Source organism: Trachemys scripta, chromosome 21 (genome assembly GCF_013100865.1).
Source record: "Trachemys scripta elegans isolate TJP31775 chromosome 21, CAS_Tse_1.0, whole genome shotgun sequence".
Taxonomy (NCBI): Eukaryota; Metazoa; Chordata; order Testudines; family Emydidae; genus Trachemys; species Trachemys scripta.
This window is the reverse complement of record NC_048318.1, coordinates 10,988,751-11,016,588: the sequence shown is the minus strand read 5'-3', so window position 1 is coordinate 11,016,588 and position 27,838 is coordinate 10,988,751. Positions and strand designations below refer to the sequence as shown.

At 42.2% G+C, this 27,838-nt stretch overlaps 1 long non-coding RNA gene across 1 annotated transcript in view; it reads right to left on the bottom strand.

The window, feature by feature from the left end:
- The window catches only part of LOC117868660, a 137,494-nt gene extending 110,360 nt beyond the window's left edge, over positions 1 to 27,134 (bottom strand). The window contains exon 1 of the long non-coding RNA XR_004643691.1: positions 27,047 to 27,134. This is a non-coding gene — a long non-coding RNA (uncharacterized LOC117868660). The remainder of the gene's footprint in view (positions 1 to 27,046) is intronic.
- Positions 27,135 to 27,838: the final 704 nt, after the last annotated feature.

Below are 27,838 nucleotides of genomic sequence, written 5' to 3'. Positions count from 1 at the left end.
TTTCAAAATGTTGAAAACATCCAAAAATATTTAAACAAATAGTATTCTATTATTGTTTAACGGCGCGATTAATCGCGATTAATTTTTTTAATCGCTTGACAGCCCTAGTTAAAACTCAATTAGACTGATTGCATGTCTAATATCTAGGCCTATGTACACTTCACCACGAGTGGATAAAATTCTTAGTTATTGTGGAATTGATTTTAAAAGGGCTAGTTGAAAAAGGCTGTTGGAGTACTACTCTTCTTCAAAACTAATATAATTCAAACATGAAATAAATAGCCTTGTATCAGAAACATGAATTGTTTTCACAACACACCTATAAAGGTGGATAAATCTTATTCTACCCACTTTGTAGATGGGGAAACTGAGGCAAGACATTAAGTGACTTCCTCAAGGCCACAACAAAAATGCAGCAGAACAAAGAATAAAACTCATGAGTCTTGACTTGGAGTCCTCTGCTCTAACAAACTAACAATATCCCCTTACCCTAACTGATGGATATTGGTGATTCAGAGATTTAAGGCTAGAAGAGACCATTATGATCAACTAGCCTGACCTCCTGCATAACACAGGCCGGAGAATCTCACCCGGTAATTCATGAAGTCCATAATTTCTGCTTGAGCTAGAGCATATCTTTCAGAAAGACATCCAGTTTTGATTCAGAGATTTCAAGTGATGGAGATGACACACTTATATTGACAAGAAGAGTGGATTCATATGCATGCAAGTTATACTCCTCTCTTCTAATATGTGTTTAGGTGACCTGGTTGAATTCCAAGAACATGATGCCTCTAAGTAAGGGTTTAATCTACATGGGGAACTCATTCTGGACTAAGAACATCCACACACACACACAGTTAATTGGGAATAGTTAATCCATTTTAAATTCACACCCTACTTTATTCCAGATAAATTTTCATGTGTAGACAAGCCCTAATCCAAGGTGATTTGGGAAACCTCTTTGTGCCTTTCTATGACTTTGTGGCCAATTTAACCCTTTTTAAAGGTCTAGTACAAGGAATGTCACAAGACTGGCAAAGGCTGTTAAAACATTAGCTTGCAGAGTATGCATTCAGCCAAGTGCATTAAGCCTACAGATCTTTCTGCCAGTTATTTTAGATAATTGCAACTACAACTACAAACAGTTTGAGATGCATGGGATCTGCAATTATCTGTATTTTATCCCCCCCTCTGTATATGAAAGGAATAATAGATAAAACTGCCAGAGAAGAACTGAAAAGCTTCTACATGCAGAGGGGGAAAGCATCCAAACTGTGAGTTACATCCGAAAATTGATTGTCTAAGGGAAAGGGGATGGATGGTGGCAAATTTATTTGCCAACAGACTGATAAAGGAGGCCTAGAAATAAGAAAGTGCTGACTGACATCCTAAGAATGAAAACAACACAGAGATAACACAATAACAGTAGAAACAATTTGGTAAGGACTGTAGCTTAGCCAGACTCTCGGAGTCCTGCGTGTTTATTACATTATGTAATGGCCTCAGCATGATCTAGGCAGACCATGCTTCACCAGGAATGAGTTCTCACACAGTAGCTAGAAGGACATCATCATCACCGTGTTGAAAGTGACATGTAAAAGCTATGGAAAAACCTCGGTGATGCTGTCAAAGCCAGCCGAACACCTGACACGGCTATGACAGGACCACAATGATCGAAAGAGTGCATCAAACTCAAGGGGCCGGGTGCACTCCAACGCTCCTTAATGTACTCTTGATAGATTCCTGAAATGACATGGATGTGTTGAAGAGTGCAGTGTTAACACACCGGCTGTTGCTCCCACTTTACGATGGGCAAGAGGGTGGTGGTGGTGATGGTGGTGGGGTTATGCTCCTTTCGGTTAATAATTCGCATGTAGATAGCGCCTTTCAGACTGCAGGCTCCCGGTTGTTGCATCGAGCCACAGCACTACTGCTCTGGAGATAATGAGGAAAGGGAGCTCCAGGGACAATTTCCCTTCCAGCGGCCATGGTGCCAGCAGGATCAGGTGGTCATGGCTTCACCACCTTGCTATCCCTTTTAGGTTGGCTCGCGCCAGGATTAGTTGTTGAGCTCAGCTGAGCAAATGTGGCTGGACTCTGCATTTCATGAGGTGGAAGGCAGAAAAATGACCCACTCTCTTGTGCACCCCACTCCGGGTCCAGCTACAATTTTACCCCGTATGCATGAAGATCACTCACCTTGCACCGAAATGGAGCACAGCAGCCACTCTGCTTAACTACACAAGACTATGAAACAGTTTTTAGGAGATAAAGTAAAAGAAGTAGGGCTCACCTAACATGAGAGAAACCTCTGGGTGGCTCTGAGGACAGCAGAATGTAATTACCTGCCTTAGGATCTGGCCAGGACACCAGGGATAAATCTCCTTAACGCTTGCAAGAAATGCCATGTGACCTTTTCCTGACCATAAAGGTACAGAACTAGGAGACAGTACTTCTAGCAGCATTGGTCCATTCCTGGAATTGATTTGGTACTGATTCATAGGGAAGAATGCTACTCACGGACACTCCAAGCACCATCTTAGTTCTCCTTGGAGGTCTCCAATCGAACCACAAATCAAGATCGACCTTTGTTAGCTTCTAATGCCCCAAAAACTCAGCCTGCAGAAGTCTGATTTTCAAGCCAGAGTAAAGCATCCTGCTCTGATTTGAAATGACCATTTAGAAATTCAGTGTTGAGAACACAAACGTAAGACAGATGCTGCCACTTATCCAAGCATCTTAGATGAACAAGTGGGAACCATATATGAAAGCAAACGAAGGGACCATATAGTAGCTCTTAAGCTGTCCACATACTCTAGGGAGTGAAAAGCTTGGCAGGAAAGAATAAAACGTTTACCACTTCACTTAATCAACATTAAAACACCCCAAAAAAAAACCCTCCAAAATTGTTGATCTAAATTTTGAAGCCATAATCAAAGCCGGGTGCTTCCCCAGGCTACAGATATTTCAGGAGTGAACAGAGCCTGAAGTCCACAGCTTGTAGCTGGCTCCCTCTTTGACCACTTCTCTCCTTCTGCCATAAGAACAGTAGGTTTCGGAATCACAATAGCTGCATGTAACCTGAAAGGTCATCTGGGATCATTAAGGATCCAGTGGAAACAAGGGCAGCTGCAGCAACACACAAAGAGCAGCAGGTGCGCAAGGAGGAATAACAAGACAATGGAAGTGTATTTTCTGGTCATGGTGCATTGCTGTTTAGTACATGGAGACGCTGTAAGCGCGAGCTTTCCTGACATTTGCCCCGGATAAGGATTATAATATGAAGAAGACTAAAACGAGCCAACTAGGAATGGATCCGACTAAAAATGCTGTTTTTGTATAAGAGTTACCAGCCACCCAGACACCAAGCATTCTCTCACAGCACATTTAGCGCAGCTGGCATTGTGTCAGACTGAAGACTCCTGCTTCGTGCAAGAAATACTGAGCACTTGGATTCTCTATGAGAGAACTGGGAAAACGTCCAAGATTAATGCTTCACATCTGCTATGCGCAAACCCCCTTTTAGCATATAGCGTAATCAACAAGATTGCTAGTGAAACACACGCACAAACAAATGTGTATATGGTATAGAGCCTAATCCTGAGCCCGGCAACTGGCTTACGTAACCGAGCTGGGTGCTGGCAAATGCACTAGGGGATGGGAGAATCCCCTTTGCTCCAGGCTACGGAACCACCTCTTGGAGGCTAGTCCAGCATCCAGTTCAATGCACATGGGGCAACGGGAGTATCTGCATAGCGGCCTCTGTGCATGAATGCATGTGCATATATCCAGCCCCCTAGCAGTCCACACTTCCTCCATGGAACAATGCTGGTTATCCAGTGAGTCCATTGCAAGAAAGGTGCAGGCAGGATTTCTTCTTGACTGATTAGAAATGGGCCAAAGCCATGATTTCTGGATAGGCAGTGTCTGAACAGAGTGTCTTGTCTTGAGCCTCCCTTTAATAGTGAACTGTGAATTTATCTAGGCTGGATTCCGGGAGGTGGCATTTTCAAGTTCAAAGCTTAGTCGATTGCTTAACTTGCACCATCTATCCTGAGACAGGAATTCTGGTCAGCACTACCCACCCGTTTCTCCAGGATTCTGGATCTCTAAAGCCTGTGTCTTATCACTGCAATCGGATTTCACACCTTTTATTAACACCCCCGTCCCACCATAATTCCACCTGCCATTGTGGCTAGCCTCTCGAATTTCCTTCCTTATCATCATCGGCACCTTCATGGAACACAAGCCTATTAAATGGTGTCCATTCCTATTTCTGACACCCAATAAATCTAAATTTTCAAGCTTGGGAAACCAGGCTAAACAACTGGCATAGAGATAAATGATTCTTCCCAGACAAATGTACAACTATCATTACTCAAGGGCTTCTTCAACCCCCCCAAATGCAGGATTTCAAGTCCTAGAAAGACTGGGTCTCTCTCCCCCAAAACTAAAGGCACAAACTTAATATAGTGGGTCCCTTCCTGCAGTGTGGTGATGGATTCTTAGTCCCCTCCACAGGAGCTTACTTATGGCATGGCGCACACTCCCAGACTCGGAGCAAATTGCATTTTTCAGACTTACAATCTCCCAAGTCAGCCTTTAGAAGAAAATCTTTGAAACAAGACTTAATACCCAGCACACGCTCAGGCAGTCTAATGCATAGTGCTCAGCTCACACTCTCCAGCATTGCCAGCGAACAGGAGAACAAAGGGTTTTGAAGCATGGATTAGATCATTTCAAATGGTCACATCATCAGGTTGTTGGTTTTTTTTGTTTTTTTGTTTTTTTTTCTGGTGATGGCAAGGGCTGGATTTGAACCTTCACGGACAATGTTTTGACACAAATATTTAAGCTGTTTAAAATAAGCAACCGCCTCCAGCTCCCTTCAAGAGTATTATATTAAAAACAGAGAATGGGATTAAAACAGATTAGTTTCTACCATTTCTTAATGTGGCAACCAGTGTCCATCAGATCGTATCAATGAATACTGACAATTCAGTCAAAACTAAAGGGCCAGATTCCTCCCAGGAAAAATGAAAGATATTTGGTCAATTTTGTAAAAAAAAAAAAATATTTTTTTTTAAATTAGATTTAAATAACTATTGATTTCATAAAAATATAACCATCAGTTAGCCCTTAAGATTTGCCATCTTGACAATGCTTATGAAGTGTTAAACTAATTAATCCCTGCAACATGTCATGAAGTAGTGAAACAAATATTCACGTCCATTTATTTCCCAAATATTATCAGCCAACATTTTAGATTTGCTGAAACAAGTGAAGTGACTTGCTTGAGAATGAAACTCTCTTCCTGCAATTCCATGCGTGGAGGCTAAATGGTAAAGAGCCCCACTGAAGTCGGTCCACCCATCATGCAAGATGAAGCCCAAGGTAGTAATTCAGTACCGGAGCCAAAGTTTAGAACGCAGTTCCTCGTTCCCAGTCCCTTGTTCTTTCCACAGCTAATATTACTGTTTTCTCCATTGTATTGACCTACAAATGTACCCTGCCTCCTACTGGACAGATTTGGAATTGCTCAGCTGTGCATCATAGGAAGAGTTGGGTAAATACTGCCCATTTTACCCCCCCCCCCAGGAATGCTGTAGTTTATAACACATTCACTTTAGCCATTCTTGCATCCCTCTCGTGAGCTGTTGGAGAAATCACGTTTCACTGATATGAATGCTCACGCAATGGGAGTTTCAGTGTTGCAAAGTCAAATTTAAAATGTATACAGGGAGTGCATGTTCACTCATCCAATCAGGGAACAAAAACAATACCAGTGACCCAATCAGTAAGCAACCAGTAAGCCACAGAGCTCCAGGGAGGGAGGAATTCCACCCCAGCACACAGGACCTGTATTACACTTACAGTGTGGATAAACTGAAGACTTAACCCTCTCATGCTATCAAATCTAGTGTACATTTATAAGAGCAAACTGCATACAACTGGGATTTTCAAAGGGTGTTAAAGTGCCTAAATCCCACTGAATGCTGTTAGACTCATTTGGAAATCTCAATTAAATATTTTTAAAAAATTCTATAGATGCCTTAGCTAAAATGTCCTGACCTTCCAGCACCTGTATGTCAGCCCTGTTTTATCCCCCCCCCCCACCTTTTTTTTTTAAAAAGGTCTGGATAAAAGAGAGAGAGAGGAGAGAGTGTGTGTGTCTGGAGAAGCTAAAGAGACAATTATCTTCAGCTGAAAATAAACATCATAAAACCATAGACGTCTAATTTTCACACCTGGAGGATCCTCTTACAGCTATTCACTTCTAATCACTCTCAGCTAATAAATGAATAGAATAGCTAATGTGATTAGAGTAATTTACCTATTCATCAAGAATATTAAACGAATGGAATATTTTTGCATTTGAGTATTCACACAGCCTGAGTATTCCCCTGATATCGTAATTAGCCATGTGTTGCATGTTTGTGCCCCGTGTGGAAGCAATTTGTGGCCCTCAGAACATACAACAAATATAATCCACTGTTGCTGAGCTGGTGGACACAGCGATTTATAAGCACAGTGGGTAGGGACATTGTAGATCAAGCCCACATTGGAAGTGGCTGCCCCAATCCTTCACATGAAGAAGCTGGTTTCATGATGGAGACTGAGATGGAACATAGGGAAAAGCTCCCTTAAACTGAGACCCAACTTACAACAGAGGCAGAGGACTCTGATCATCCCGCATTTGCTGAGGTGGTTTCTCTGGGAGATGGGGCTGCCATTGTGAGATAGAGACTTGTGATGCTAGGGGATTTGTTCATTAGTAATATAGACAGTTGGGTATATGGTGACCATGAGAACTACTCAATTACTTGCCGTCTAGGTGTGAAGGTGAGTCCTCCTCTCAAAAGACACCTAGACAAGCTTCTAAGGAATGCCAAGGTGACAGACAGGCAGACAGTAATAGCTCTCTTAACACAATCCAACAGGTCCATCACTGAATCCCACAAACTATAATACAAAGTATCTATCAACTAATACTATATATACTACAAGAAAATGATTGAGATGGACAGAACTTCTGAAAGGGATGCTTTGGGTTTTATAAAGCCAGGGATAGTTTGGATCCAGGAACTAATTTATCCAAAGCCATAAAAAAAATTTTGGGAGGTGGGTGGGAAGGAGAATGAGAATATTTAGATACATAATTGTGGTTCTGGTCAATCCCTAGAAAATAAGGGAAAATATCTAATGCAATACAGAAAAGATGTGTTTCATAAAATTGCCAAAGATGATTGTCTATCATTTCCTGTTGGTAGGAAGCCAAAGCATTTTATAAAATGCACTCATGCTTAACCAGAATATCTCAATTTTCCTTAGTCATTGCTTTTCATGCTTTACTTATGCTTCACAAAAGAGACATCAAGCTTTTTCAGTCTGCACCCTTAAAACACGGCATTAAAATTAAAAAGGGAAGAGGCTGGGTTTTAAAACTGCATAAACAGAATCACCTTCAGTGAAACCTTGAGCATAAAGTAAATGGCAGTCTGCATGTTCATATCAGGAAAGGAAATTAAGATGAGAAACAATGAATTATTGAAGGCTTCAGGGGTCTATAGACTATGGCTGGATAGATCTAAAATCAAGATGTCACACTATCATCTCTTTTAGGGGCGCTTGCCCTTTTTGGTTGGAAGGTTGCTGGATGAGTGGCTGAGGGTTTTATTCATTGAGAAGGGACACAGACCAAATTACAGTTTCCATGGGGTTTCTCCTTCCCCCTCCATGTTAGCAGCTGCTTGTATTCATTTCACATTGCACCAAATCTCTTCTCTTCCTTTGCTTACAAAGCTGTTAGATGGCTCCGAAGCAAAATTGCAGAGCTGGACAGCTTCGAACTTGAGAAAAGCTTAGATCTGGATCCAAACATCAGAGCAGGCCCATAATGCTACACTGGGCCAAGCTCATCCCCTAGATCTGCCTATTTCCAACAAGGTCTGGATCCCGACTTTGCAGCTCAGGTGTGTCTTTGACCACGACAGGTGTAAAGGATTGCTAGGCAGGAATATCCCCTGTACAGCGGGCCACTATGGTAGGCACTCTGCAGCAGCCCCTGAGGCAGGGCGTATGTTGAGGATTTTCCAGGAGGGGCCAGAGGCTTGAGGAGAGAGGGATGGGGAGGGTATTAGACCCCAGAGGCAATGAAGCGAAGTTGCAAGTTGCCCTAACCTGGGGTGGTAGCCGCACCAATCCTCAGTAGCCCATTAATAAGGTACATACGAACTGCCTCTCTTCCGTTCCTGACCCGGTACATGGGGTAAAATGTGGCTCACCAAGCCTGATTCTCCAATCGTGTATACCAGTTGTACACCGTGGTAAATCCACTGACTCCCTTGGAGTTATTCCTGATTTATGCTGGTGTTAATGAAAGGAAAATCAGTATGAGTACTCAGGAGAGCATACAGAAAGAGTACCAATTACTGTACAAGGTATTTTGCACATCTAATTACTGTGGGCTGGGGGCTCATACTCGTATCCAACTTGACTATTTCCCTAGCCCCACTTTCAAGTCAATGGGACTATGAGCGGAGTAGAGTACTATTTATTATGAGTAAAGGCATCATAACCTATCCCTATATATGATTTTCTGGAAAATATAAGAAACAATGACTTCTCTGAGGTCCTTTTCTACCAAAGCCCAGAGCCAAATCAACTTTTGTTCTAATTCTCCTTGATCCAAAAGCTATTTTTGACATGACTGACCATACAGGTTTCTCCCCACACATTGATTGACTTCTCCATTTGGTCTCTATGGGGCTAGATAGTTTTCATTGCAAGCCTTGAATCAATCTCGCTGGCTAATTTATGTATTTTGTAACCCATCTCTCTCTTTTTTCATATTGCTTCATGTAAAACACTTTGATTCTTGTGTGTGTTTGGTGGGGGGCAGGGAGGAATGCCGTATGAATGAATAAGTTACAATAATAATAATAAATTATAGTGATAATGATGGATATGTTTTAAACAAAGCCTCTGGCTGCCAGTGTGGAGGAGCGATGGAAAAATCAAAGATAATCCCGCATGAGAAGAATTGTAATGAGAAGGACCTGGAATTTGTTCTCTCTCTGAATTGCTCCTCTGCTGGTCCAAGAATGGAGTGCCCTAGTTTGACTTGGAAAGTGTCTGTTTTTAAGGTACGTTTAAGACCAGATCCTCAGCTGGTGTAAAATGATGTCACTTCATTGCCATCAATAGAACTATGCTGATTTATGACGACAAATATTTGTATTACAGCAGCAGCTAGTGGCCCCAACTGAGGTCAGGGCCCTTTGTGTTAGGCACTGTACATACACACTGTCAGAGACAGCTTCTTCCCCACAGAGCTTGCAGTCTAAATAGACAAGACGTCAGAGGGGAAGCATGTGGAGAGAAGGGAGGAGACTTGGCCAAGGACCCAGAGCAGGTCAGTGGCCCATGCTGGGAACAGAATCCAGCTCTCCTGACTCCCAGTCCAATGCCTACCCATTAGATGGCACTGCTTCTGATGTACGCAGCTGGTGCTTAATTGTATCTATCATACAAATGGACCTGTAACCATGCTTTAATACATATACAATTTTTAAAAAAGCGAACAGAATTTTAGGAGCTATTAGGAAAGGGATAGACAATAAGACGGTAAATATCATAATGCCTCTATATAAATCCATGCTGTGCCACATCTTGAATATTGCATGCAGATGTGGTCACCCTATCTCAAAAAGATATATTAGAATTGGAAAAGGTACAGAGAAGGACAACAAAAATGATTATGGGATTATGGGAATGGGACAGTTTCCGTACGAGGAGAGATTAAAAAGGCTGAGACTGTTCAGTTTAGAAAAGAGAGGGGATATGATAGAGGTCTATACAATCTTAACTGGCGTGGAGAAAGTGAATCAAGAAATGTTATTTACTCCTTTACCGGAGATGGATCATGTAATGATTACCTGTTCTGTTCATTCCCTCTGAAGCACCTAACATTGGAAGACAGGATGCTGGGCTTGATGGACATTGATCTGACCAAGAGGGTGGTTCTGTTCGTATGATGATGAATTATTTTACCACAAAGTACAGACCTGGGGTCCAATTCACTGCCTACAGAATGTAATAGGGATGATTCCAACAGGGTGCTTTAAGAGGATTGTCCACCAAACATTACAGAAACCTATAGAGTTTAATAGATGGGGATTTTTTTCCCCTACAGGTTTCATGAACCAACCACTCATCATAGTTTTGTATTTTTATTCTATAGCATGCTTAAAAAAAGCCTACAGAAAGGTCCTGTCTGGCATCAGTACTAATTTTGATGGACAAGGTGGGTGAGATAATATCTTTTATAGGACTAACTTCTGTTGGTGAAAGAGACAAAGAAGAGCTCTGTGTAGCTCGAAACCTTGTCTCTTTCACCAACAGAAGTTGGTCCAATAAAGGATGTTACCTCACCTACCTTGTCTGTCTAACATCCTGGGACCAATACAACTAGAACAACAATTTTGATGGAGTGATGCCCAAGAAGCAATAGCCAATTAAGCCTCGCAGCACTCCTAAAGGGTGGGGAAATATTCTTATAGTCATTTTACAGATGGGAAAACCAAGGCATGGAGAGATTAAGTAATTTGCCCGCAGTTGCAGAGAGAGTCCATAGTGGAGTAGAACCCAAGAGTCCTGACATTGCTCCCTTCTTTAACAGCTGGGCGCCCAGCTACAATAGTACAAAATGTACCTTAAAAATTAACATGAGGAATGCCACGATGCTTCTCTGTTTAAATTTGAGAATTATCTTGAAAGTTTGAGATGGAATTCGAGTGATCATGAAACTGAGGACCTTCTAAGCACTGCAAGATGCAGAGCATAATACAACAATAGGGCTGGGCAATGTTCCTAAACTCACGCTATAGGATTGCCAGTACACCTTCATCCACACATGAACATTCCAGCCTGTCTGGTCCTACATATCTCCTGAGCAAGGAATGCCAATTGGGGATTTTGTGATGTCCAGTAGGCACCGTGCTGAAACCAACATGCTCATTTCACCTGCCACCTAAGCCAGACATCTCTCTCCTCTCTACATCTACATTGTAGCTATTAGGTCCCCACATACAAAAAGGTGAAAATAAATCGCCACATGGTTAATTAGGGGTCATAACAATGGCAATAAGCAAGGCAGCATTTTAATCAGCTAATTGAATTCTGAGCTGTGTGTATCTTTTGACAGCACAATTTGGATCCACTTATCCTTTTAGCTTGAACTCCAACCCTTCCTTTGCCCAACACAGAGTTTGAGTAAATGGGCTGTGTCCAGGAGCTATGTAGGCGAGGGGGAATTGTGTACCTCCTCTAATGCATGGGGCAGCTCTGAAGTCCGTCCTTGGCCAGGTGTCCAGCCCTGTGGCTGTAGGGCTTTGTAAATGTTTAAGGTCAAAACGGGGCTACAATCCATGCATGTCTCTGGAGATATTTAAGAGTAGGTTATATAAATGTCTATCAGGGATGGTCTAGACAGTATTTGGTCCTACCATGAGGGCAGGGGATTGGACTCAATGACCTCTCGAGGTCCCTTCTAGTCCTAGAATCTACGAATCTACGTTGCGCCCACTGTGTGTGGGTTTGCAGACATTTCATCCACATGAAAATAAGAGTAGTCAGTCTCATTTTACAAGATGTGCACCAACATCTAAACTCCCACATCCAAACGCCTAGATGGGCCAGATCCTGAGCCAGTGTAAATCAGCACGGTTTCATTGACTTTGGTGGAGCTACCATGATTCACACCAGAGGAAGTGGCCTCTATTTTCAGGGTAGGGGGATCCAGTTACAGTTTTGTTTTCAGATTGGTCCCAGCATCAGAAGAGACATAATTCTTAGTTGCCATTTGGACGTGGTCAAGAATCTATCAAAATTTTATAGCCATTGAAATTAAACCCTCACTTAGATTCAGGCTTGAATCTAATCAGGTAAATCTAATAAAATCAGGACCTGTTTAATTAATTTCTTTTGCCAACAGGGCTAATATTTGTCCGACAACCTATACACAAAAAATATTTCCATCATATCTTAGTAATACTTCTTGATGTGCAAAAACATTGCCTATTGTTGGCTTATTTGATTCAAAAAAGCAGAATACACACACACAAAGTATATATATGAGCTTAACCGGGATTAGGTTTGTGTTTATATATACATGTGTATTGTGTCTCAGCTAGCAATGGGTCTGAATCAAAGTCCCAGATCCAAACATCCCCTCAACTTTGGCTCATTTAGATCTGGATCAAAACCTAATGCTTTGGGTCCCCATCTAGTGTAGCTCTATCTACCTATCCACTCTACCATGTGTTACTCCTCACCCCCTCCTGTAGAGTTTTACAAGATGGGGCATGCATGTTAAATTTACTGTTTGTTTACACAATGTTTCATCTTATTTCTGCATCTCTCTGGTCGTGACGAGGAGGTAAGAAGCTGATTAAATTTATTCCTGCTCTTTCTACTACCCTGTAAAAACAAAGCAGAAGAAATAAAATATTTCTCCAAGAAGAAGTGTGAATGTTTTAATGCTTTGTTTAAATATGCAGTTGAGAAACTGTATTTGTTATGCAATATCTTTTGCAGGTTAGACTGAGAATATGTTCCTAAAAAAATAAAGAATCTGATTCTGATATCACACTGGTTTTACACCCATGTCATTCACTGAATTCAATGGCGTTACCCTTGATTTACACTTGTAAACTGGATAAGAATCAGGCCCAAAGTGTCCCAAGATTAGCATAATCCTTTTTATATATGTTTCTCAGGTACCAGGAACTCTCGGTGGCAAGTTGTGTTTCCCAGAATAATTGGAGTATACGTACACAGTGTGAGATTTATATTCTATGGGTCTGAGACTATATACAATAAGATTTAGATGGTGCAGGCTGTAGAGAAAGTGGACAGTAGAGCAGCCAATATTTGAAAATAAATATAAAGCAAAATGGTTTGACATCCTCTTTCACTTAAAATGTAAATGTTGAGTATTCAGTGTGTGATTTACAGCCTTTTTAAAAGCACCAAATGTTTTTCTTTTAGGCCCCCTAAGTCAGATGCTACAAATCAGGGAAAATCTCTGCAGTATCTTGCTGATTTTCTCTCATCTTTTGTTGCTTTCCAAAGAAACTGACATGAATCCCAGGGATCTGTTTTCTTGACTTTTTTCCTGGGGGGTTAGAATTGAAATTTGGATGTCTCCTCTCCTCTCTCTCATGATCACACAGATCATGTAGATTTTAATCTCTGGGTTCAGAAAGAAAGGCAGGAAATACACCTCTACCCTGATATAACGCGATCCGATATAAAATGAATTAGGATATAATGCGGTAAAGCAGTGCTCCGGGGGGGCGGGGCTGTGCACTCAGGTGAATCAAAGCAAGTTCGATACAACGCGGTTTCACCTATAACACGGTAAGATTTTTTGGCTCCCGAGGACAGCGTTATATCGAGGTAGAGGTGTACAATGTGTATCAGAGTTGCTCACTAGGTCATTTCAACATCTTGCTGACAATCAGAACCTTTTCATTCCAATAGCCTGGAGTGTAACATGTGCTGCACAGAGAAACTGGTGTGAGCTGGGGGGGGGGGGTTCCAAGTGCAGGAGAGGAAACCTGGAACTCCTCAGTTCAAACCCCAGCTCTGACACTCTCGCTGTCCCAAAACTTTCAGAAGCGTTCACTAGTTTGGAGCGCCTCATTTTTTGGGTGTTCAACCTGAGATGTCTTGTGCCCGATGACCAGTGGTGCTGAAAGCACTGTTCCTTAGAGTGCCACAGCTCTAAGACATCTTCAAAGCCATCCCCTTACCCCACCACAAGAAGAGAGAGAACACCAGAGAAACAAACACAAAACAAGTCCATCATCAGCCACCCTGCTACTACAGACCAGAGAGGATGCCTGGGCCTTTTCATTATGGCATCTTCACAAGAACTTGTCAAGGTTCTAAAGCAAACACACAGAAACCAACATCAAGCTGACAACATCTCGTTGTTCCACCATAGACCATGGCCTACATTGCCCTGTAATTGTTCATTATTTTGCTTCATAGCAGATAGTATTGGGGAGAGGAAGGAGTGGTCACAGGATGAATCTTTAACACAAAAGCACATTATAGATATTATTAGACAGTTTATCCAAATAAAGTACCTGTCCCTAACAGTGGTGACTGTGGGCTCCGTTCTCAATTAAACTAGGTCCTTTTATGCTATTTTGGTAGTGTAAAGGGGCCTTAAACTAGGCAGAACCAGCACCCTCAGAATAGTCCCTGTGCACAGGATCTCCCAGTTGACACTGAACTGGTGGAAGGAGCTGTATGTCTGCTCTGCTCTGAGCTCACAGTAAGGGGGTGTGTCAGGGAAATAACCAGAATGCACTGCTCAACAGCTATTCTCTGCTTCCTAAAACCCTGCTCTAACTCACACCACAGGCTAAGCAGGACGTTGCATAATCCGAGAATATGAAGGCAAAGGTGACTTGAAGCTACCTTTGCACCCCCTTCCGCCAGAATGGAATATTGGAGAGACAGTACTCCATTCTCCATGAGTCACATCCAGTCCTTTAATCTTTAATAACCTCCCCACCATCACCTTACTCCGAGTGAAGAAACATCAACATACATCTTAAGAGATCAAACTGAATCCCTAAATTAACCAGCTGTTAATAAGGGTTAAATCTGCAGGCTGCGATGGCCTCTCTCTCTCGTTCTCTCTCTCTCTTTCACACACACACACACACACACACACACACACACACACACACAGAAAATCAATGGAGCGGGAAGCCTGAGGGGCGTCCATTTTGAAAAGCCGTAATGAATCATTTTTCCTTAGTAAATCTGGCAAACTTCAGTCCTGGTTCCTGCAGCCTCCCTTTCACATGTCCAAGCCCTCTGTGACACATCAAATTTAATGAGACTGTACAGACCTCAAATAAGGCACCGTAGTGGTGCTGGGATACTTTATTAAGGAGGATCAGACAGAATGGGTTTGCTGTTTAAGAGCCTTTAAAGGCAAATTACACTTATTTGGGGGGGAGGAGGAGAGAGGAAGGTGGAGGGAGGCCGTACACTTTTGTTCAGTCACTTGCCCACCTCACAGAGCATTTGCTGCAGCCCACTTCAAACAAAGCATTAAGGTTTCTACAAATAGTGACAGCAGCATATTTGACAATAAACACTAGGAGACCTGTGGCACTTTACTGAATGCTGTGGATTAGAGAGTGGACAAAGAAACATGTTATTTAACAAAAATAATCATCTGGCGGTATAAAGCTGGCAGGGAAGCACCCCACCCTGTTAGTAGATGTTGCTCCTGCTGGGGCATGTTAAGGGGCAGGTAGCTTGTTAACCCCATCTGGATATAAGGGAGATGGGAGTGACTCAATCTAGAGAGAAAGAGGATCTAGTGTGTGGACTGAGCAGTACTGAGGGAGGAACCCATGGAGCAGCTCAACCGTGGGAGAAGTGGCAAACTGAAGTTATTTGTTATCGTTAATATCTATATTAATAAAAAAATCAACCCCCAGGACTCTATACACTGCATGGACTGTGTTTGTAGAGCAGGTTGGGAAAGATACCTGCCCTCATTTGGATACTGTATTGCAAAATGTATTTTGCCAATTTATTTTGATGAGTTTAGTTTGTCTTTAGTTATTCATAGCAATACGCTAGTAAAGTTAATGGGGTTATTTATTGCAACATACTGGCTAGCATGTTTTTCCCCCTTTGCCCTTCTAATGAATGGAATCAGAATTTTTTCAACCATGTGTGCCATTGGCCTTATATTGTTAACAGGTAATTAAGATGCTCTGCTAGTTTAGCTGATAAGTCCCTGTGTTTTTGTAATAGGTGGATCTGAGTTCGTAACCCATATTGCCATGAAGATCTGAGTGGCCATGCTATAACACAGTAGTGATATTGAAATCCTATGTGGCTGCAGCTTTGTTACTATATGACAGATTGTACATATATCTTTGTCAAATGACGAACACCATTTTGTTCTGTGAGCCCCATTTTGTTTCTGGGGCTCTAATTTGTATTGTAACCTTCATTTTGGAGTGTGACCTTCATGTTGCTTTACAAAACTCCTTTGTGGATTAAAGCATACATTTTGTATTCGGGGCTTGACACCTAGTGGAAAGACAGTGTCTGAGACGCTAGGACAGAGTCATCAAGGGCTTCCACCATTGAAAGATTCTCCTCTACTGGAACAACAAGGTTTTCTATCAGTAGGCGCACTGAATTTAAACGTCTCTCTACACAGAGGGGGCTGGGGCCCAGAACTCCCCTGGCTGAAGCACATGGAAGAAAAAGGAACACAGACTCAGGACCGGCTCCAGGGTTTTTGCCGCCCCAAACGGCAGGAAAAAAAAAAAGCCGCAATCGCAATTGCGATCGGTGGCACTCCGGCGGCAGCTCCACCACACCGCTTTCTTCTTCGGCGGTAATTCGGTGTCAGGTGCTTCCCTCTGAGAGGGACCCGCCTCCGAATTGCCGCCGAACAGCCTGACGTGCCACCCCTTCCCCTTGGCCGCCCCAAGCACCTGCTTGCTGGGCTGGTGCCTGGAGCCGGCCCTGCATAGACTGTTTTAGAAGAGGGGTATTTCTCTAGGCAAAGGGCCAGACTACAGCAATATGTAAACAGACCAAGCTAAGGAAGGCGGGAAGGGCTGCCTCGCCTAAGGATGCTGACCAAACCCAAGGTCTCACAGGAGGTGTGATAGTGGACTTGGGGGGATGTTTTCAGGATTTAGTTCTTTTTCAAAGATCTGGAACTCTCATGTGTGCTTTGTTAAGAGTAAAGTGTGTGTGGTAAAGAAATTCCTTTGCCAAGACAGTGATTCTTGCTTTCCTGCCCCAGTGTCCCTGAAGGAGCTAATCAAGAAACCAGAGCTTCCACAGCCAAATGGACTCTGGGGGAACATATCTAAGCAACTAGGGGCTTGGGAAGGCTGTGACAACTGGTTCCAGGGTCTCAGGCAACTGGACTGTGGAGTTCCATTGTCCAAGAAGAGTGTCAAGCATGGGACTGTTCATGAGAGTATTCCTGGGAGACCTAGAGCTAGGAACAGTGATCAATCATTGCCCAGATCCAGCGGGGCTTAAAAGGAAGTGGGATCCAGCAGTTGATTCCACTCTCCACAGACTGGTGTCTGTCCAGATTGGGGGCCCGCTCCAGGGAGTGAGAACAATATTTTGTAAAATGAATGAAGTCCTAAGAAGCCCCGACGGTTGATTTTTTGCTGTGAAGTGGGGTACAAGGAAGTGGGGGGGGGGGGAGGTTGAGGAAGGGGGAGAGAGAGAGAGAGACAGAGAGAATGGTTACATTTTCAGATCAGCAAAGTGAAAATTCACAGCGTCTACGGCATGACAACAAATGACAAAAAAAAAAAAAAAAAAAAAAAGCTATTTAAATCAGAGATGGGCTAAGAAGGCCACGTTTCTGTTTTGCAGAGCAAAACCAGAGATGGTTTGCATACAAGGCCCATTTTAGCTGAACCCACAAAATCCCATTGGGTAATTGGATACAATGAATTTCCATTCACCATAACAAGCAATCTTGGGTGGTTTGGGCTTTGTACAATGAAATCAACGGTGGTTTGGATCCATTTTATCTGAACCATCAACATTTGGAGGGGAAGGAAGGGGGCAGTAAATGGATCAGATAAATGATTTCAGTTCTGGCCCATCTCTAATTAAAATGCATTTCAGTTTAAGTGAAAGGACTGCCAGGAACACAGTCAAGCAATAGCACTGGCCTGGAGGAAAGATTGTAAAGACAGGTAATGAAATTTGCTTATTAGACCAAATGGGAAGGAAGGATGTGGGGGGAAAGAAATCAATACGGAAAAACAGGCCAATAGAATTCAGAAAATATTGGAGACGCACTGTACATAGAAAGATGAATGCCTGATGGAGTTCGCTGCTGAGAAATGTAATATTGATACTGTATCTTGCATTTATTCAAGATGTTCATTCTGAAGGGATCCTGACCAGCTTTCTACAAGCTTTTTATAGGAATCACTTCACCCCTCACTGAAATGAAGCCACCTCTGGGAGGAAATATGTCTACCAGCAACAGCGGCTCTACAAGGCAGTTTTGGATAGGAAGTGGTGACCAGAATCTCTGCTGGACTTTTGATAGGTAAACTGGAATATGGTCAGTTAAATGGAATTAACACCTCTAAGCGATGGCAAATTGTGCTGTGAGTTTTCTAAATGCCAAAGTGGCCAGGACGTTGGCTTTTGGCCTCCTCCAAAATACAGTGCCATTAGCACCCGACTAACAGAGACCAGTAGCACTGCTACTGAATTAACAAACATACTCCCTAGGTATACTCCCTAGGTAAACTCCCAAGGACTGATTGGATCTGTCCCTACCTAACCCTTGAGATCTGAGGAGATGAGAGCACAAAGTAGCGAGGCCACATGCAAGTTGACAAAACCGAAGAAAAGGAACTATTCTGTCAGTAGCTGAGCAGGGGAAGGATTTGACGTTAGGATTGTTTCAACTCAGGTCTTCAGTCAAAGGATGCATAGGAAAGTAAGGCAGCATACCAAAAACTTGGTTGAAAGCGGTTACCTTTTTCATATCAAGTTTATAAGTTTTAAGCTTTGGAGTGGAGCCTCCTGTGTCTAGCAAACCCACACATCTGCTCTCCCCCCTCGGCTCACCCAATGGCAAAGGAATGTAGGTGGAATGCCTTTACACAGAGAGCAGCTCATGCAGGGAATACACAATACAGGGAAGAAACAGAAGCAAATCTCACTGAAGGATCAGGCAAGCATTAGAAGGAAAATAATATTGGCCTGTCTGCTATGACATCTAACTCTGCAAAATGCCTACACGGACCCCTAACTTCCTTCTGTCTTAAAATATCCTCCTCCTTTTCAGAGCTTTAATGCTCTATATTCTATGTCATTCTCCCTTTTAACACCTAGCTTTTCCTTTTCAATGGCCTTTCTTTCATTCGGCTGCTGCATGTACATTTACTGGCAACAGAGAAAAATCAATAAAGCAGAAGGAAATGACTTGGCAGTGTTCTGAAGTGTTAAAATAATTCCAGTTTAATTGAACCCCATTGTTTTAAACATTATTGCCAGTGGAACAGTTAAGTGACTCAGCCTGAATTTTCAAAAGCAACCAGTGATTTCGGGTGGCTCAGATTTTAGGTAACCAACTTAGACTCTTTAAAGGGATTGGCTATTCCGGAAATGATGGGCACCTGCTCTCAGAATAGCAGGCCTCCCTAAACTGTGGCATGTTGGCGACTCAAAATGTGAGCCATCCGAAATCATTAGGTACATGTGAAAGTTTAGCTCTGTGATCCTGTCAGGTGCACCTAGCTATAGATAAGTCTACAGCAATAAAAGGATGAAGTACAACCAAAAATGCCGATAAAATATTGCATTAAAATTTCAACAGCAAAGATTCAAAGTGAGATTAACAGCAAACATCATTAACCGAGTGCATTTCAATCAGTCTCCGTGTAAATTACTACTAGTTAATATTTATTTTGCTGTAGCATCAAGAGGCCTCAATTTGTATTGGGACCACATATAGAGACAGTCTTTTTGACCTTATCAGAACAGTCCATTTCAATTTCTAGGAAATGCATTGATTTTGATGAAAAGGTGTTTTCCAATGGAAAATTTCTGACCAGCTCTACAGCGTACAATATAGGTAGCCCTGTCCTCTATTTATAGTTAGTGTGTGTGTTTGTGTGTGTGTGTGTGTGTCTCTGTCTATTTTTCTGGTCCTGATATTGCAATCTGTTTGGAGCAAGGTTCTGCCTGTGCGGCTCAGGCTGTGGTACTGGGTCCTCAACAGGAGCATAAGACACCTGCTACAGCTACCACCTAACAGAGATCTCCTGTTGTCTTGGAGCTGAAAGTCTATGGCATTGTGTTAAGTCCAGGGCAAATTCAGAACTGCCAGGAGCAGAGCTATACCTGTAAAACCAGACTACACATCCCAAGGATGTACAGTGGTTGTAGTTGTTAAGGGCAACATTTTAAAGTGCTCACTGATTACTTTAGTGCCTGACTTTTCAGGACCCCTACTTGAGATGCCTGGAGCCTGATTTTGAAAGGCTCTGAGCCGCCACTGCTCCAGCGGACTTCGGAACATTCTTACTGACTTCATTGTTCCCACTGACTTCCGGGTGCCCAGAACCACTGAACCTCAGAGCTCAGATCTCTCCGTCAACTCAGAGGCACGTAAAATTAGATAGAACTTTTGAAAATCCCCCTCACCTCGCCCCAATTACTATAAAAGAAAATTAACTTGAATGTAAAGAATGGGGCAAGTTCTGGCTGGTTGCAAAAATACCCCTTAAAAGAAAGTACAATAACGCTGCAGAAGCAATTTCATTGTACGCCCATATTCTGGGTGGCAGCACCCCATCCTCCACAGACCTTCCCTCAGCCTGCACACATTATTTATGCCAGGAGTGTGAATAATATGAACAGGAGGAAGTAATTAATTGCTGCTGGAGGTTCAAGGGGCATATGCCCACAAATATGCAAGCCCATGCCTTTCCTAATGCTTATGCATCTCTGTGCCTTCTGTTGCAGAGATCCTATGAAATATGTGCACGCTCTCTGTTTTAAGGCAACCGCAATCAGGGTGGGAAAACATCTGCCCTCAAACTCTCTCATGTGGGGTTCTTGGGTTTATTGACAGGAGCATAGATCCACATGGTAGTCATAATGTAGCCCATTGTGTGCATTACTGCAAATAGGTTAAATCAATAAAACAGTAAAACTCTTCTTGTTCTTGTATCAAATACCACCCATATCTAATGCTTCCAGGATGCCTTCTGATCCCAGAAGGTCCTGTCTATTTGATGCCTTCACTTCCTGGGTATCCAAAAATGCTTCCCAAAGGAAAAAGGGCCAAGATATTAGTTTTCTTTTTTATAAAATATTTGTGGGAATTTAGTGGTGGTGAAAGGTGCCAGATTGACCAACCTCAGAGTTCTCACCCCACACAAGAGAATCAGCACAGGCAAGCTTCCTCCTCAGTGTATCTCAGCCCTGACCTCATGGGGTCATTTGTAGGGAGGCAAGAGGAATTCTGCTTAGCTTCAGTGACGAGTGTGCCAACAAGAAGGCTAATTAATGCTGACTATGTTGGCAAGCTGGAGTGAGACCACCAGACTGTTCCAATGTGTCACGCAACAGCCATCAGATGGAAACAATTTCAAGGCCAGATCTTCAGCTGGTGTAAACTGGCATATTTCCACAGAAATCAAGGAGAGCTATGCTGATTTACAACAATGGTCTGGATTCAAACCAACCACCCAGAGTTGTAAGGCCCTATTTTCCATGCCAACCCCCGCCCTCCCAATATTCCAGTTGGTTTTTATTTCCTGCAAGTTGGCACAGGAGAGCCTGCTGGACTTTGAGTCAATACCAAAGCCATCATTGGCAAGAACTTGAAGAATAATGATGGGCTAAGGAGAAAAGCACCCATAAAAACTAAATTAAAAAATCCCACCTCACTTAGCATTAGACATTGGACTTGGACACGGCGTTCTGTTCAGAGAAAAACAGCTGTTTTTTAAAGGCAGTTCTTTATGTAGTGAAATTCTCCCGGGATTTTGGGTTTCATACACATGGTTACTCAAAGCCAGGAGGACCTTCAAATTCTGTGTAACCACAGAAGAGTTAGAGTATGTCAGAAAGGAAAACTTACTAGAATGCACCATATTGGTATATATGTGTATATGGACATACGTGTGGAGGACCAGCTGGGATGGAGGCAGAGCTGAGTATGGCCTGTAATGCAGCAGACAACTCATCCCACCTCTGCTTAGTAGAACTGACTGATAAGGGGTAATTATTTTTCCATTAACAATTTTGAATCCCCCCCCGCCCAAAATTTCCCATGAAAATGCTTCATATTTTAGACAAGAAAACTAATCCAAACCAAACAACACTTTTCTCTCTCCTCCTCTCTCCTCCCCAGCCCCCAGGGCAAAGTAAAAAGAGGCAGGGGGAGGAGGAGGGAGAGGCAAGAAAGGAGTATGCCGGGCAAAATGGAAAAAGTTTTAGTTTTCAAAAACCGAACATTTTTCAGTTTCTAACTGAAAAACCCAAACCATTTTTTTAAAGTTTTCAATAATAATAAAAAAATCAAGCATCTTTACTCCTAGCAGCCTGGTATACAAGCTGAATGGGAGAAGGACATAATGCAACTTTGTTGTACCTTATAAAAAATAAACCCCTCTGTTCTGATGAATTAGACCACACGCCTTCAAGAGCAAGGGACTGTCTTTATCACGGTCTTTTGTACTGGACACATGAATAAGAATAAGAATTGATGACAGGTGGACCCATTCCCAATTCACTATCTGAGCTCCCTGCCCCAAGTTTAGAGGGGTAGATGTAACATTTGGATCCAGGGGGATGGGGAAGGTTTATAATTTGTGTTATTTGGATTGCAGTACCAGCCAGTCCCCACTATGCTAAGTACTTTACAAACACAACAGGTGTCTAGAGGCCAGCGTGTCTAGAAAAGTCTAGGTTCCCATTGTGCTACTCAGCACACATGCATCGCAGGACAGGGCTCTGTGGAGCTGCAATTCAATTTGTACACTCAGATTTTCAGGGGTTTAATCTGGATCATTAAGGAAGAGGACTTGTTTTTTAAAGAAAAAAATGGAGTTTGAAAAAAGCATTCCTAAGAGAAATGGGTGTGTGTGTGTGGGGAGTAAGGGGGGCACCCTCCTTGAGAAACACTCAGGTAAAAGTGGTGTCAAATTATTTGCCAATAGCTCCTCTCGTTTGGGGTACAAAAGACTCCCCCAAAAAAGGACCACACAATAAAAGGAAAGCCTGTCTGAAGTACTGTGTTTTGCACATTGTTAAACTGAAGCAATCTGTTCTAGTGAACCCTTTTCAAAGAGGCCATTTCTGTGTGAAAAAGCCAGTTCTGTGGAGCTGGAAGGCATACAGCTGTAGACAGCTGTGGGGCTGGTACTGTTACAGAATCATTTAAAGAGGGAATTCTGGCATGCCGACGGGAGGCCCGAGAAGGGTTGCTCGGCTGCAAAGTACAGTTTACTTCTGTATTCGCTGGGATGCATTCACCTTCCTTTGCTGCTCAATCTAACAAATAGGGAGCTTGTTGAAGCTAAATTAGTCAGAACTGGAGCTTTTTTTTTTTTTTTTTTTTAATAATTCTAATCTTTTTTTTTCTTCAAAAAATTCCCTCCGGTGACCTCTTTCTCCTGGCAACCTTCCAAATCATTCCAAGGATTCTACTGCACTGTCAGTATCACCCTGTGCATGGTATGAATAAATCCACCACTCCCCAGTGCTCAAGGAGAATTCTGCTGCTCCATGTGTTTCTAAATCGTTCCACACTTTCCTCTGAGGACAAGCCAATACCAAAAGGGTGCATCTGTTCTGTACTCTTGCTCTTTCCAACAATGTAAAACCACACACATTGCTATTATTAATTATTTGTATTACGGTGGTGGCTAGAACCCCATTTGAGATCCTCTCAGAGCAGCAAAATGAGGAGGGAGCCAGGGGCCAGGAGCTGGTCCACCATGTCAAAAATGCTTATTTGTATAAAACCAGAAGGGTTCTTTAACCACCTAATGCCAGTGAGGAATATCACCAGGTGCCTGGCTAATTAAGGTGAACCAGGGCAGTAGCAGTGCTACGTTGAAAGACAGCTACGTGAGGTTGTCTGAACAGTTGAAAACTATTGTGAAGAGCAAACATCAAGCCAAATCACCTTTCCCGTACTAAGGGCAACTAGTCCACATGTTTTGCAGCACCAATGTAACACCATTGTCCTGGTGGGTCACTGGCACAGGGATCAAACCGGATACTCGGAATCTGATCTAAAAGTGTATGCCTCTACTACATGAGCTAAAAGTGTGTAGTTGTCTTAGTCCCCGGATATTAGAGAGACAAGCTAAATGTGTCCAGCTACCACTAAAGGGGGAGACAAAGTGTGAGTTATAATAACATGACACTTCACTTCATTGCTGGTATCTGAACGTCCGTGAGGCTCAGGGCAGGAAAGAGCCAACATGGTAGCCATGTGTGTGAACACTATCCACTTGGGATTGGGGTGTTTGCAGTGATGTGAGTGAGGGAGACAAGTGGAGAGCTTACCCAGCTGGGAAGGGAAGGAAGCAGGAGTGAGGAAAGAGTTTGGTCCATGTTACAGATGGTGCTGGAAGGACAATTATAGAAACTAAATTATTTGCCCTGCATTTGGAGGGTTAATGGGATTTAAGCTTTCATCTTCCCAGAAAACATGCTGAAAACTTAGCCAAAGACATATTTAAACAGTTTGTTTGCTAGCAAAACAATGCGATTTGACTTTTGGTGCATTGTTGTTGTTAAGAGGAACCTCATAGGAATTCTGTAAAATTCTGCCCACAAAAGCAATTTGTATAATTTTAATGCTGCTCCTGCATTAGAAAAATGTTTGTTTTTAAATGCACTTTTTATTGTTTTCATTGTTTGCACATTAAATGCACATCAAAAGCAATTCATGAAGCTGGGCATCAAAATTCAAGCTTCATTCTCTAAAGAAGTTTCGGCAAACATGGAAATGTAGGAAAGAACCAAGGTTCCTTCTCTTAGAGGGTAAAAATTACGGCCACTACTTTGAACCTTGGGTAGTTATTTATAGCAATGCAAAGGGAAGGTAAAAGCCTACTAATGGTGAGAGTGCATAGAGAATTCTGCATTTATAGCATATTACATCCACTTTGCACATGTGTATATGTCAGCTAGACCTGGCTGAACTTTTTCAAATGAAAAAGTTTTCCCCCTATCAAACAGCCTTCTCTGAAAAAACTAAATATTGCATGAAAATGTGCCAACATTAATTACAATTACTCGTTTCTCCACATTTCCCATGTTATTTTTAAACAAATATTTAAACAGCAATTTTTAATCAAACTCTTGTTCAAGATCGTATGGGCTATTGGACATTTTCATTTGCGGAAAAGCTTGCTCTCTTATTTTTGGTAAATGGAAAATTCAGAAAATGATTTCAATAAAAAACTTGGTAAATATATTACAAAAAATTGAATGAAAGATGGAAAATGGGTCTGTTCTGAATCCTGTGAAATAGAAACAACTTCGATATTTAGAAATATTTCAGAACAAAGTAATGGAGCATCAGGCCGCGAGGTTTATTTTACGCTTTAAATATTGGATTCCAACATAGAAAACTTGCAAAGCTATAACAGAAAGCAGACCAGAGATAAGTCTTGTAGTTAGCAAAGGGTCACTGAATCAAGAGATTTGGATTCTACTCCCAGCTCCCCCACTAGCTTGATTGTTCAACCTCATACTAGTCTCTTCACTCTCTATGCTTCGGTTTCCCCATCTGTAAAATGGGAACAACAATACATGGGGGGACCGGGGGGTTGAAGCTTAGTTCTTTGATGCTTGAAATGTGTTTTGCAGTCTTACAATGGAAAGCAGTAGAGAACCACAAATAATTTTTATTATTAGATTTGTATAGCCTTATTATGACGACAAGTATCGTGGCACAAAAACGGTCAAGATCTCAGTTTCAACAGAAAAATGGCACTTCAGACAACTGCGCCAATGCAAACAGTGCCACCTACTGAACCACAATCCTTCATGTGGCAGTAAAGAGTAATTTAATGGTAACTGTGCCCTTTACAGGAAAGCATCACCACCAAATGGGACCAGCTGTTTGTGGTGTGAATACAAAGCTGGCTACTAAGAAACCAACACAGCAATACAGAGTAATAGAGCAAAAATTATAAAACCTCTGGATTTTGAATTGGACCTATGTCAGTAGGATCTTCATGTATCCATCTGTGCATGTTATATAATAAAGTCAACACATTAAGTAAAGGTCAGAGTTACTGGGATTTGGGGGGGGGGGGAGAGAATAGTACAAAATATGGTCCTGCATTCCTTCACACCTCATGAAATCCTGTCTCCAAATGGTAAAACAAATGAGGAAAGCAGCAAGTTGCCTACTGCAACAATTCTAGAGCAGCTGTAAACGTTTTACTGAGTAAGTGCATGCAAGTGCAGTTTGAGCAAATACAATGCAGTGAGTGCCGTGCAGAAAGCAGACTTGCAGACCTTCTTTTAAGAAAGACAAGCTGATGTGGTTGGGCAAACATGTCTAATGAGAATCAAGAATTGCACTGATGAGCTGATGTTTGCACAGCACATTGGAGTAAAGCACTATAGGTGAAATTCACTCCAGTGCAGAGAGCCAACAAAGGCTATGCAGTTGGAGCTCTTAAATCCCATCTAAACCCTTAAAATAAGAGTTACATGGGACTTGAATATGCACATAGGCGCTTCTCTTATTATTTATGATGATGAAATCCACCACCTCCACTGCATGATCAGCCCACTAGCTATCCATTGCAAGTACTGACTCCTCTTGGTTCATGGTTTAACTGCTACAAACTAAAGCAAGATTAATCCCTGGTTAGGGTGCTAGCCTGGGAGAGTCCAGAGACTGAGATTTAATACCCTGTTCCACCACTGATTTCTTGCGGGACCTTAACCAAGCCCCTTATAGGCGCTCTGTGCCTCAGTCCGCCACCTGCAAAAGGAGAACAGCACTTCCTTATTTCACAGTGGGGTTATGAGAATAAATACATTAAAGATTCTGAGGTGTTCAAGTAATATGGTAATAGGGGTCATTAACGGTACCTAAGATAGATACACATAGCTCTCCAGTGGACCAAGTCCAATGTCAGATAACTAGCTTCTCACAGCAAGAGTTCAAACGAAATGGAAATAAGGCTGCCTGCAATCAGAAGATTCCTCTGTTGGTGCAAGTTAGCATCACTTCATAGATATCAGTGCAGCCCTCTTGATTTGTATCAGCTGAGGATCTAGCCCAGAATGTAACTATTGAAACTTTTGCAAGATCCCAGTGCTCTCACATCTAACTCTAATTCAGTCACCTTGAAGACTGAAGTTAAGATTTCCATGATGTTGAAGACTCACAGTGGAATAGATTTACGTGTGTTGGTGTCAAAAAACAAAATCTTACCTGCAGTCCTTGCAGAAGGTCTAATCTCCACTGGGAGTCCCACATGCACAGGATGTAACAGGTCCCTCGGGTATAAAATTTGTATCCTAAAAAGAACCATTTATATTAAATGTACCAAAAGGTTAAGCAAGACTTGAGAAGAGTTACTACTAATTTAGACCTTGAACTTGCAAAAACATGCATACGCATGACTTTAAACAAAGGAGTAGCCCCATCACATTCAACAGAACTATCCATATGATTAATAGATTTTAAGGACAGAAGGACCCATTAGATTCATCTAGTCCTGTATAACACAGACCATAGACTGTCACTCAGTTACCCCCTGTATTGAACCAAGTAACCGGTGTTTGACTAAAGAGCACACATTCCAGAAAGGAATCTAATCATGAAGAGATGGAGATTCCACCACTTTTGTTCCAATGATTAATCACCTTCATAGAAAAAAAATGACTTTTTTCTAACTTGAGTTTGTCTGGCTTTAACTTCCAGCCATTGGTTCTTGTTATGGCTTTCTTAGCTAGGTTAAACAGCCCTGTTAGAGCCTGGTATTTTCTCCCCATAAGGGTACTTATACACTGTAATCAAGTCACCCTCAGTGTACTTTTTGATAAGATAAACTGAGTGAGTTTCTGAAGTCTCTCACTGCAAGGCATTTTTTCCAGACCTCAAATAATTTTTCTCTCTCTTCTGTGCACCCTCTCCAGTTTTTCAATATCTTTTTAAAAGTACATACAGCAGAACTGGATGCTGTGATTGAAGTTAAGCATGGATGCAAGTCTTTGCAAGATC